The following is a 14,330-nucleotide window of genomic DNA, read 5'->3' as shown; positions in this document are numbered from 1 at the left end:
TTTATTCCAAATTTCAATCAACCTGTTCTGCGCACCTCACTGTTCCAACATTAATGATTGCTTTCTTGCTCCTCTGTCTTTGTTCATATCCCTCTTCTCTTTGTACCTCATGAAAGCAGACCAACCTTCACCACCTTCTCTCGCTCAATAGCACCACCGCCTGAGTCATTCAATCGCTCTTGTGCTCCACCCGACCACGGATATTTTCTTTGTTCATTCCACCCCTCCTTCTGTTTGGCAAATTAAAGCATGATCCATTTCTAAATTATCTCCAATATGAGGAAAGGTCATTGATTTGAAAAGTTAACTCTGCTGTTTCACTACTGAGTTTTTTGAACATTTTCTATTTTTATTCACATTTCCATAGTTGCAGTCTTTTTTCATTTCCTCTAGTTTCTGAACATCGCATTTCATCTACTCCTCTCTGCATTTATTTAGTATAGTTTGTTTCCTTCTGTCATGATTTGCTTCAGTCTCTCCAACAGTTCGCTTTTCTCTGAAGACAAGAATATCAAGAATATCCTCTGTGATCTTTACACCAGCAAGTTCTTGAAGAGCCTGACCTAATTTCCACTGAATTTTAATGCTGGTCCCAAAAGATATCTTCAGCCATTGATATTCGAAAAGGTGTGTGGAAGATCATTGTAAATGAACCTTCTCTCTGTGCCAAAATCCATTCTTAGCATCCAGCATTCTGAAAATGTTTACTCTGCTGAGATCTGGCACAATATCTTCATCGACAAATGGTTCCTCTCCAGGGCCTTATTCAAATCATATGGCTCCAACAGATCCTCAGCTTGTCTGTCTTACGTGCACACATCATGCTGGATACCCAAGGGGTGGTACAGTGATCACTGCTTCCACTAGCCTTTCAGCTTTCACTTTCTCTCTGGCAGCTACTGGAATAGCTCTTGGCTGGTGTGCTGCCACAGCTTCCTCCTAGTCAGCTTTGGATGGTATTTTTCCTCTGATTTTCCATTTCCTTTCAAAACATCTGCAAACTCAGTTCTAGCTGAGTGAGGTACTTGCAGTTCTTCTATCAAGTTCTCTGTTTATACAGTCAACGTTATTGTTCACTAGGTTGCCCAGTTATCTTTCAGGACACCAAATTCTGCTTTGTGCTTATTTCCACTCTGGATTTTTCCTTTTCATCTTGCACTCGTTTGGAGGTTTTGTGGCTGTACAGTTGTGTATTGTTAGTACTCGCCCCTCTCAGCTTGTGTCCAATGTCTTAGGAATGCTACACACTCAGTAGCCACTTTATTAGATGCACCTGTGTGCCTGCTTGCTAACGCAAATATCTAATCAGCCAATCATATGGCAGCAGCTCAATGTATAAAAGTGTACAGACATGGTCAAGAGGTTCAGTTGTTGTTCAGGCCAAACAACAGAATGGGGAGGAAATGTGATCTAAGTAACTTTAACTGTTGGTGCCAGATAGGGAGGTTTGAGTATCTCAAAAACTCTGATCTCCTGGGATTTTCACGCACTACAATCTCTAGAGCTTATAGAGAATGATGCAAATTCAAAACAAAATCTGGCGAGCAGCAGTTCTGTGGGGGAAAACGCCTTGTTAATGAGAGAGGTCAGAGGAAAATAGCTAGACTGGTTTGAGCTGACAGTAAGGTGACAATAACTCAAATAACCCCATGTTACAACAGTTCTGTGCAGAGCAGCATCTTTGAACGCACAACACATCAAACCCCGAAGGGGATAGGGTACAGCAACAGAAGACCATGAACATAACTCAATGGCAACTTTATTATGTACAGGACATGCCTAATAAAGTGACTACTCAGTGTATGTTGTTGCACTGCTAACCTGGAAATATTTCTTTCTTTCTTTTATTTCATTAAAAGGAAAGATTATTGATGAGCACCTGGCTTCCCCATCTGTTCAGTTTTCCGATTTCCACTGCTTAAATCCATATCATGACTTTGAACTCAAAATGTTATCCCTCAGCCAACTCAACTGTGGTCATTGTTTGTCCTTGGGCCTTTACCAATATTTTGGGTCTCCTCCCTCTTTACCATTGAAAAGTGTCCCATCTCTAAACATTTGTGACATTCCTTCTCATGAGTGGAAAATTATCTACTTCTTCCAGTCATGCTGTTTACCACAATGCATTAAATGGTTGTTGTTCCTTTCTTCTGTGTTTCTGTTCAATTACTTGAGCAGAATTGTGTTGGCTGCTACCCAGCTTATCCTCTCTGGCTCTGGGTAGCTCTGAGGTACACACACTGCCAGGTCGAGTTCTGTTTCTCTCAGCAGTTGTTCAGATGAGATGACTCATCCATTTACACTCCACTATATATATTCCACATCTACTTAACTTCCGCTTACATGGAAAACCTGCCAGTCGAGTGAATGTTTACTGTGGGGCCTTTATACCTCTATGCCAAATACATCACCCCTCGGGTAAAGACATCAGTTTGTTCACAATACTTCAGCGTCGTTAAGGCCCATACAATTGAAATAAAACTTCTGTATTCCTGCAGTTAAACCTTGTAATAAATGTTAACATATTTGGCCACCTATTTACAGGAAAGGTGTAAAGAAAATTTACAAGGATGTTGCAAGGACTTGAGGACCTGATTTATAAGGAAAAGTTGAATAGGTTAGGATTTCATTCCTTGGAACGTAGAAGACTGAGAGGGGATTTGATAGAGGTAGACAAAATTATGAGGGGTATAGATAAGGTAAATGCAAGCAGGCTTTGTCCACTGAGGTTGGATGAGACTGGAACTTGAGGTCATGTGTTAAGGGTGAAAGGTGGAATATACAAGGGAAACATGAGGGAATCTTCTTCACTCAGAGGGTGGTGGTAGTGTGGAATGAGCTGACAGGGCAAATGGTATATGCTGGTTTGATTTTAACATTTAAGAGAAATATAGATAAGTAAATGGATGGGGGGGGCGTGTATGGAGGGCAATGCACCAGGTGCAGGTCGCTGGGACTAGGCAGATTAATGGCTCATCTTGGACTAGATGGGCTGAAGGGCCTGTTTCTGTGCTGTAGTGTTCTATGACTCTATGACAAAATCATGTGCACATTTAATCACTTGAGTTACCCATTGGTTCCCTTCGCTGACTTGAATACAAGCACACCTCAGTCCCTTTCTACATCAACACCATCTAGTCTCTCATCGTGTGACAAAGACTACTCTACTGATACCTGCATCAAAACGGAAGCTTCACATTTTTCCTCCTGGCATGTTCTCTTCATATCCCCTTGAAGCATTTTTATATTGCCTTCTACACTCATAATCCTAACTAGTTTAGTATCATCAGAAAAACTTGAAAATATGACATTCAGCCAACTGTTGATACAAATGGAAAGCTGGAACACAAGTGCTGCCTGCCATCCTGATGATGATTTGCTTATTCCCATTCTTTGATTTCTGTCCAATTAACAATTTTCAATCCACTGCCAGTATACTCCTCCACTATTCCAAGTGTTCTAACTTTACTGATCAACATTCTGTGCAAGAAGCTATTCCCATCATGTTACATGTTCTTCATGACCCTCCTGAAGAATCTGAGTTCATCACACAGATCTTGCCCTAAGCAATCAGGTAAAAAAAAAAGCAGGGAGCATAACTTTGAAGTAATTTATCAGAAGGTTGAAGGTGACATAAGGAATATTGTGGTAAAGGTAGAAACATTCATCACTTTTAAAAAGGGACTTTGATTTGTACTCAAAGAACGGTAACCTGCAAGCCTCTGTACCGAGTGCTGGAATGCGGTTGGCTGTTTTGCGACTGCCACAGACATAAGGAGAAGGTGAAGAGGAAGAATGGAACTGCTCACTGGAAGGTCAGCACATACATAATGGCCTTCTTCCGTGTTGCTATAAGAATAGGACAGTATAACAAATTTGCATCAGCCTTCATAATAATTATAGCTTTATGATTTTGAATGTTTCAATAAAATCATCTCTTATTTATCAAGATTTGTGAAAGTATAGGCATCAGCTTAATCTTAATGTTTGCATAAAAGACAATATATTCTCGTACTAAGCTGAAGTATTCTTGAGCAGTTATTCCTATGCTTATTATATAAACAGATAAAGACCTATAACACTATTGCACAATTCACAGTCAGAGAATGTCGGAACCAGAATCAGTTTTAATATCACTGGCATACAGTATGTTGTGATATATAAAATTAAATAGGTAGTGCAGAAAGAGAGGGGAAAATACTGAGGCAGTGTTCATGGGCTCATTGCCCATTCAGAAATCCGCCAACGGAGTGGAAGAAGCTGTTCCTGAAACGTTGAGTGTGTGTCTTCAAGCTCTTGTACCTCCTCCTCAATTGTAGCAATGAGAAGAGGGTGATGGGGATCCTTAATGATGAGTGCCACCGTTTTGAGGCATTGCCTTTGATTAAGGTGTCCTGGATGCTGGGGAGGCTCAGGTCCATGATGGAGCTGGTCCAATTTTCAACTTTCTTCAGCTTTTTCCAATCCCGTGCATTGGTCCTCCTTACCAAAGGGTGATGCAACCAGTTAAGGCTGATTTATACTTCTGCATCAACTCGACGCTGTACAGATGGCGTAGCCACGAACCCTATGCACAGCCTATGCGGATCCCTACGCCATAGCCTGACGCGCGCTTCTCTCAAAATGTAACTGCACGTTGCGGCAACGCAGACTGCAACAGCTGTGATTGGTCCACTTGGTAGTATCGCTTTTCCTTCTACACTGCAATAGCTTCCCATTGGGTGACTGAAGGGCAGGGAAGGAACTCTGGCTGTAATGCTTTCCATAAAGCTTTACAGACCTCCGAAATTATGAAGGACACATTTCGCTTTTACAAAAAAAGACGCTTGCTTCTTGTTTACCCCGAGAAAGACTACCATGACCATGAAGCCTTGCGCGGGAAGGTGTGTGAGCATGCGTGACGTGCCCGAATTGCAGAGCGATGCAGACACACCAACGCACAGGTATAAATGCTCACAATGTGCATAGGACACTTGCGTAGGTTACGGCATCCATTTGACGCACAAGTATAAATCAGCCTTGAGAATGCTCTCCATGGTACTCCTGCAGAAATTTGCAAGTATCTTTCATGACATACTAATTATTCTTACACTCCTAATGAAATATAGATGCTGTCATGCCTCTGTGTAATTGCATCAACATGTTGAATCCAGGAGAAAATCCTCAGAGATATTGACGCCCAAGAACTTGAAACTGCTCACCTTTTCCACTTCTGATCCTACGATGAGAACTGGTGTGTGTTTCCTTGACTTTCCTTTCCTGAAGCCCACAATCAATTCCTTGGTCTTACTGTCGTTGAGTGCAAGGTTGTTGTTGCAGCACCACTCAAACAACTGATCTATCTCGTTCCTGTACGACTCCTTGTCACCATCTGAAATTCTGCCAGCAATAGTTCTGTCATCGGCAAATATATATATGGCTTTTGAGCTGTGTCTAGCCACACAGTCGTGGATGTAGTGAAACTAGAGCAGTGGGCTAAGCACACATCCTCGAGTTGAGCCAGGGTTGGCTGATAGTGAAGAGGAGATGTTATTTTTGATCCTCACAGACTGTGGTCTCTTAGTAAGGAAGTCAAGGATCCAGTTGCAGAGGAAGGTACAGAGGCCTAGATATTGGAACTTGTTGATTAGAACTGAGGGTATGATTGTGTGGAATGCTGAGCTGTAATCAATAAACCTGATTATTCATCTTGCACCATACTACCCAATTCTCACCTCTTTCATTTCTTTCCCCTAGTCCAAATTTTCCTATGGTATTTCCATCAGCACCTTGTCCTACTTTAGCATTTAGATCTCCCATGACAATAACAATATCTCGAGATTTGCATCCATTCTTTGCTTGTTCAAGCTCTTCCATAGAATTTATCTATATCCTCATTTGTTCCATCTGTTGTTGGTGCATATACCTATATAATTGTTAAATCAAATGATTGTCCTCTGAATGTAACAAGGAGCACTCTTTCTGATATTGCCCAATGTCCTAAAACAATTTTTGCCATGTTTTCATCCATAAGAATTCCTATTCCATTAGTATGGGATGTTCCACAAGAATAAATTAGTGTTTTATTTCTATTCTGACATGTTCCAGCACCTATTCAACGAATTTTGCAAATTCCCATGATGTTAATCTTTAGTCTTTCCACTTCATTTATCACATTGTCCAATCTTCTTGCTCGATACAGGGTTCTTACATTACAAGTGGCAATAATTTTCTTTTGTGTTACTTGAATTTTATGAGCAGTAGCTTGATAACGGTCAGGGATCCCCTGCTGCCCAGAATCAACTCTACCGAGCGAAGCATCTTCAGAATTGTCTTGAAGATCCTCTTAACGCTGTTGTTGTGTAATACATTTTGTGAGTTTGACCATGGTTTGCTCAGCAAATAGATTCTAGGAAACCTAATATCTAACAGCTGTGGTTTGTTATTGCCTTCTGTTGGGCGAACTAAAGAAATTGCCATTTCTCTTCCCAAATGTTCATCCACCTGTACTATAGCCATTGACTATTGAGGTCCTAGTTCATCCGCCTTCTCCGTCATAAGTTCAGTTACTGAAACTGCCGGATCTGCCGTTGGCCTTCACTCATATCCTGAGCAGGAACCCTTGCAGGTGCTACCGTTCCAGGTCAGAGCAGCCCTGGGAGCAATGAATGACTAAGGGGTAACTCCACTTTCCCCAAAACACTGAAAGTCCCCAATCAGAGCCTCATCACCAGTTACAGTGTAGACTCATACCCAGAACTAGATGAATAATCAGGTCATTATGAATACTTACTTTAAAAACCATCCAAGATCCTTGTGGACCTGGAAAGTCCAGGTGATAAGACTAAAAATCAAATTGACTTTATTGCTACAAACCAAAGATTTAGAAACTCAGTGACACAATGCAAAACATATCAGGGTGCAGACTGTAATAGTGACCATAACCCAATAGTATGTCATGTAAAAGTAAAACTTAAAAAACTAAAGAAGCAAAAACATGAATAATCCCTTGACTACTCGCAATTAACTAAAGAAGAAAACTTAAGAAAAGTACAAAGAATAAATGGATGACAGATGAAATCAAAAATCTAATGGAAAAAAGAAGATGGAAGAAAACAAATCTTATAGAATATAAGTCCTTAGATAAAAAAGTTAAAAGCTTCTGTCAAAAAGCCGAAGAAGACTGGTTAAACCAGGAATGTGAGCAAATCGAAAGAATCCCTATAGCTGAACCAAAAAGTTTACATCAACAAATCTGGTAAAAAGCTCCTCATTCTTCAGGTGGATGTTTGAAAGCAAAGAATGGTACCATTATTATGGAAAAAGATGAGATTATGAACAGATGGACTGAGTATATTCAGGAATTGTTTGAAGATGATCGAGGTGAAAAACCAGAAGTTAAGAAAAACATTGAATGACCAAGTATTTTAAAATCTGAAGTTCGTAATGCAATAACTAAGATGAAGAAAGGAACGGCAGCAGGTCCTAATGAATTAGTAATAGAACAAATTATCACCCTTGAAGATTATGGAATTGAAAAACTTACTGATTTAATCAATGACATTTAAGAGACTGGAATAATACCAGAAGAGATGAAAAAATCAGTATTTATCACTCTTCATAAGAAATCTAGAGCAATAGAATCTTAATTACATAGGACCATAAGTTTAATGATTCATATCACCAAGATACTTCTAAGAATTTTGTTGACAAGAGCTAAAAGTAAGATACAAGCTGAAATAGGTAAAGAACAATGTGGTTTTGTGAAAGACAAAGGAACAAGAAACGTGATATTGATGTTAAGGATACTATCAAAACAAGCTACTCAAGTGCGAAAAGATTTGTTCATTTGTTTTATCGACTACACAAAAGCATTTGATAAAGTGAAGCACAATAAGTTATTTGAAATATTACAGGAAACTCTAGATCTAGATTCGAAAGACCTCCGCCTAATCAGAAATCTGTACTGGGAACAAACTGTCGCGGTAAGAATAGATGGAGAAGTGAGTCAGTTTACGAAAATCAAGAGAGGCATGAGACAAGGGTGTGTTTTCTCCCCTGATTTATTTAGTGTGTACAGTGAAACAATATTACAAAAAATAAGAGACATCTTGGGAATCAAAGTTGGCGGTGAAAACATCAATAATTCCAGATATGCAGATGACACTGTGTTAATTGCAAGGATAGAGGAAGAGCTACAAAACTTAATTGATATAGTTGTTGAAGAAAGTGCAAAAATGGGCCTATCTATCAATTGCAAAAAGACAGAATGTATGGTGATATCCAGAAAGAAGGAGAATCCTATCTGCAGGCTGAGAATAAATGGGGAAGACATAAAGCAAGTACAGAACTTTTGCTACTTAGGAAGCTGGGTGACATCAGATGGCAGGTGCGACATGGACATCAAAAGAAGAATAGGGATGGCAAAAGACACCTTTACGAGAATGAAGAGTATACTGACCAACACTAAACTAGGCATGACAACCAGCCTCAGAGTACTGAAATGTTATGTTTATCCAGTTATGTTATATGTCTCAGAATTTGGACGATATCTAGTAACATGAGGAAACGAATTGAAGCAGCAGAGATATGGGTTTTTTTTAGATTATGAGGACACTCAGTCCTCGTTTATTGTCATTTAGAAATGCATGCATTAAATAATGATACAACGTTCCTCCAGAATGATATCACAAGAAAACACAGGACAAATCAAGACTAAAACTGACAAAACTACATAATTATAACATATAGTTACAACAGTGCAAAGCAATACCATAATTTGATAAAGTGCAGATCATGGGCACGGTAAATTAAGTCTCGAAGTCCCGATAGGCTCATCATCTCATGCAGGCGGCAGAAGGGAGGATCTCTCCCTGCCATGAACCTCCAAGCGCCGCCAACTTGCCGATGCAGCACCATTGGAAGCACCAACCGCAGTGGACTCTAAGTCCGTCCAAAAACTTCGAGCCTCTGACCAACCCCTCCAACACAGCCTCTCCGAGCACCATCCTCTGCCAAGTTCTTCGACCCCGCCCCAGCTGCCGAGCAACAAGCAAAGCCGAGGACTTGGGGCCTTCTCCTCCGGAGATTCTGGATCACACAGTAGCAGCAGCAGCAGCGAAGCAGGCATTTCAGAAGTTTCACCAGATGTTCCTCCGTGCTCTTACGTCCATCTGCATCAAATCAGGATTGTGCACGGCATCCTACTTGACAAATAACAGACATCACCACCGGCGTGGCTGCTGCGAGCTGCATCGCGCCACCATCTTCTCCATCTTTTAGAGGAGGATGCATAGAATATCATGGATGAAATGAATATCTAACGAGGATGTCATGAACAGAGCAAACACAAAAAGAGAAATAATGTATAAGATCATGAAAAGGCAACGTAACCATTGGACATGTGATTAGGAAAGAGGAGTTAGAATGCACGGTAATTATGGGAAAGATTGAAGGGAAGAAAGCAAGAGGAAGACAAAGACAAATGATGATGGAGAACTGGAAATGAATACCAATGAATTGATCCACTTGACCCGAAACAGGAGTATGTGGGCCATGGCAGTCAAAGCTCAAACTGGGCATAGCACCTAATGATGATGATGATGAATCAACAAACAGCAGGCTGACGTAGGTATTTACTATTGTCCAGGTGATTGAATGCTGAGTGAAGAACTAACTGGATTACATCTACTGTAAACATACTGTTGTGATAGGCAAATTGCAATGGGTTCAGTTTCTTGCTCAGGTAGAAGTCGATAATCTGGTATGATTATCCCTTCTGAGTAAGGTAGGAGCCTCTGATTGCAGCAATGAAGGACTGAGTGTATTCTTGAACACTGCTGCCAGATGGATGGCACAGATTTTCAGTGCTCTACCTGGTACACCATCAGAGCCTGACGCCTTGCAAGGGTTCACTCTCTTGAAAGGGTGTTTTGATGTCGGCCTCCAAGTCAGAGATCACAGGGTCAACAGATGCGCAGGTGTAGTTTGACTCTCACTCTGAAAGTGTGCATAAAGACATGGAGCTCTTCTGGGAGTGAAGCTTCACAGCCAGTCATGATGCTAGGTTTCACTTCAATGTCCTGCAAACCCTACCAGAGCTGATGTGCATCCAATTCCATCACTAATCTCGACTGGAATTGTTTTTTCACCATTAAAATAGAATTCTGCAAGTTGTACCTGGACTTCTGGATCCCAGTCTTGAAAGCCACAGATCTATCCCTCAGAAGAGTATGAATCCCTTGTTTCATCTATGGCTTTTGGTTGGGTATGTCTGGAATGTTCTCGAAGGCACAGACTCATCCATTCAGGTCTTGATGAAGTTGGTGACAACTGTGGCAAATTCACTCAGACTCAAAGATGAATCGCTGAATATTGTTCAGCCCACCGACTCAAAGTAGATGTCTGCAAAAAATGAATTTCAAGCTGGTACATATGTACTTTCATAATATATTTACTTTGATCTTTGAAATAAAAATAGAATTTTGGGATTAGCAGGTCAGTCAATGGAAGTTAATGCTTCATATTGGTGACCATAAGGCCATCAGACATAGGAGAACATTTAGGCCATTCAGGCCATTGGGTCTGCTTTGTCATTCCATCATGGCTGATTTATTATCCCTCTCAACCCCATTTTCCTGTCTTCTCTCCATAACTTTTGACATCCTTACTAATGAAGAACCTATCAATCTCTGCTTTAAGCATACCCATTGATTTGGCCTCACAGGCATCTGTGGCAATGATTTCCACAGATTCATCAACCTCTAACAAAAGAAATCCCTCCACATCTCTGTTCTAAAGGGATGTTCTATTCTAAAGCTTTGCCATCTGGTCCTAGGCTCCCCAACTAAAGGAAGTATTCTCTCCACATCCACTCTATCTAGGCCTTTCAATATTCAATGGGTTTCAATGAGATCGCCCTGTGTGAGTGTGAGTGTGAGGGTAAAGAGCTTGAAGAAAAGCTCTCTACCGTGCTTTCCAGAAGATGGCTACCACACAATGGCCCTCTCAGGGCATCACTGACTATTGTGACATTCTGCATTTTGGCAATCCCTCTTCTCAATATTGTTGAAGATGATTGTTTAAAAATTAGTCCTTAGTTTCATGGACTAAGAGTGTAATATAGTGGAAAATAAGCATTGTTCTGTGGTTCCAAAGTCTGAAAATGAATTTAATCATATCAATTGAGGTCTTTTTTAAATCATCCAACTCATTTTTCATTTTCAATACAGTCTATCCCTCAATTCCCTTTCTCAACTTAGCACATTGAATTCACCAACTTTAACTGCATCTCTCATTTTCTCAATGTCAATTTCCCAATCCTTCAGTACTACTAAAATCTACAGAGATTTTAGCAAGTCCAAGAGATACCACATGGCAGGGTTGGTCAAGGGAGTAATAGCCCTAAGGATCCAAGGAAGAGAAGAATACTGGGTCCAGAACTGGTTGAGGTTCAGGAAGTAAAGGAAATTAGTTGATGGGAGTTAGTTTCTCTGAAATAATGTTATCAGTCGCATAAGCACGGTGTTCAGTCCCTTGTTGTGTTGCATTAAATATGTATTTATGACTTAGACTGAAACATTGCGGGTGGTTGGGGGGGAGCACATGTTAAAGAAGTTAGCATTTTACACAAAAAATGATTGCAGTAGACAGTGGAAAGAAAATCCTTGAATATTACAACAGGGAATGCACAGTAAAGGGGGATTTTGAGAATTAAGATGAAACAAAAGAACTTTGGAGTGCTTTTTTGCGAATTTATAAAGGTCACAAGACAGGTTAATAAGGCAGGATGCTTTTCTTTTTATACTGAAGCATAGACGACAAGAGCAGGCAGGTTATGCTACTGGTGGTTAGGCCACTGCAAGTGTACTACATTCATTTCTGGTCATCACGTTACAGGAAGGCTGTGATTGCTCTAGGGAAGTTTCAGGGAAGATTTATGAGATTGTTGCCAGGACTGGAAAATTGTAGTTGTGAGGAAAGATTACAAGCTAGAATTGTTTTTGTTGGAACAGAGGATGGTGAAGAGACACCTAATTGAGGTGGGGCAGACTTGAGGGGCCTGGTAGCCTACTCCTGCTCCTATTTTCTTGTGTTTAAATAAAATTATGAGACAACTAAACAAAGTAGATAGGAGAGACTAATTCCACTCTTCAAAAGAGTCTATTAATAGGGGGAATAGATTTCAGTTTTTTTTGGTTGAAACGCTGGTGGATAGATGGGAAGAAAAAAGTTTTATCCTGAGGATGGGTAGTGATCTGGTCATCATTGTCTGAACGGATACAGAAGCAGAAACCCTCATCATATTAAAAACAAAACGCCTGTGTGTTTAACATACAAAATGCTGGAGGAACTCAACATGTCAGGCAACATCTGTGGAGTGGAACAAGCCGTCAAGGTTTTGCGCGAGACCCTTCATCAGGATCCAGCATTTGCAGATGGCAACTGGACAATGGCCCTCTCAGGGCATCACTGTGCTTATGACTTGTGTGTTTACTTGACAAACTACCACCGACAGGATTACCTACTAAGTGCCACAATATCTCATCAGGTGGGGTAGTTCTTTTTCAACTGGCGCAGCTGCAATGGGCTGGATGGCCTCCTACTGTGTCATAAATTTTCTATGACATTTTCAATTTGCACTTTCAGCAATTTAGCCTGTAAAGTATTACAGCCTAAATGTTTAAGAGCATGTTTAACTAGAGGCAAATGCTAGAGATGTCTTGCTGCGGGAATATTTGTCCCAATGCACCAGTAAAAGTGCAGAAAGAGTGAAAAAAAATCCACATTTCTAAAAAAGATTAACATGACACACAGTTTTAGAAAAATGTGCCTGCAGGCTAATACATCACCACTCAGCTGAATACGTTTCAAATGGGACAGCAGAATTGCCATTGCAAAACATTGAGAAAGCTGTATGATCCAGCATGGGATCCATGTCAATGAAATTTGGAAGTATAATGAAGCTTGCAACACAGCCTTGATAATCCCATTTTTGTTAATGCAAAATATGGTGCAACCAGTTTTCTGATCCATGGTTGCTCCCAGTGATGCCCTACATTGCCAGCAAAGTTTTGGAGGATCATGATTCATTAGACGGATACTGGAATGTTTAAGAATTGTTCTTTACTCCTCCTTCATCCAACTGCTGCTTCTGTGAATCTCATCCTTTTTATCTGTGTCAGTGAAAATAACTAACAGAATTCTAACTGGCATAGAAGGTTTCATATTTCATCTTCCCCTTCTGTTAGATCTGGCACTGCTTCTCCGTTCAATCATGTCTCTTGTTCTGTAGTCTCTTTTAAAAAATCCGCCTATTGCACCTGGCATCACAGACCAGTTTTATTTCTAGTCCTAACCTTTTTAGATCCAATATTGTAGCTGCCAGATGCAACATTACTGAAATGATGTATTGATTGGTATCTTCCTGAACCTACAGAAACTAGTCCTTCTGCTCCCTTGCTAAAGTTTTCTGTCATACTTTGTATGAATCATCCTTTCTATCTCTCTTGGCAGAGTTGGAGGCTATCCAAAGAAAAGGCTGACCTTTATCAATTACTTTATAAATTAAATTTAATTTCAGTAAGTTTGATAAAGAATAACCTTTACATATTCTATTCCACTTAGCAGTTATAAAATTTATCTCCACCAAATCTGTAAAAATATTTATTTTGTGAAATCCAATATTTTGATGGTTATCCCTCAAAGTATGTAGCTGAAACAACTCTTCCATTTCTTCAGTGTCAGACAATCCCAGTTCAATCTCTCTTATGTTCATAATTGTGTTTGTGTTTGCACGGTTTCAAAAAATAAAATGATTTCCTTAAACTTGCAATTCCTTGATTTTTGCTCTTGTAAATTTCAATTTCAAAAATCAGCCTTTCTATATAAAAAATATGAAGCATGCCACCTGCTCGTTAATGTCTTTAACAATGCTTCAGACAGTTGATCACTTTTATAAGTCACTGATCTAAGTCTCAAGGTTATGCAATGAAAATGATTGAAACAATGGAACATTGCCTTAAATTTTAGATAGCGGCAACCTCTCAGGAAACAAGAAAATTTCCTTGACATAGGTATCTGTAAGTATGTAACAATCTTTACTATACAAATAATTGCCCTTAAGAAAGTGCTGATAGGTCATCTTCCTCAGGCTCTGCATCCTTCCGGTGAAGGGATTCCTACTATGCTGTTAGGAAGGGGATTCCAAGGTTTGGACGAAGTAATATAGAAAAAAATGGCAGTTTGTTTCCAAGTTAGGATGATGTATGTTTGGAGATACACATGCTGTTTGTGTGTTCCCTTTCATCCGCATTCCTTGTCTTTCTTGGTGGTAGATGTTGTGTGCTTTT

This window comes from Mobula birostris, chromosome 8, assembly GCF_030028105.1.
Source record: "Mobula birostris isolate sMobBir1 chromosome 8, sMobBir1.hap1, whole genome shotgun sequence".
NCBI lineage: Eukaryota > Metazoa > Chordata > Chondrichthyes > Myliobatiformes > Myliobatidae > Mobula > Mobula birostris.
This window is presented reverse-complemented; position numbering follows the sequence as displayed.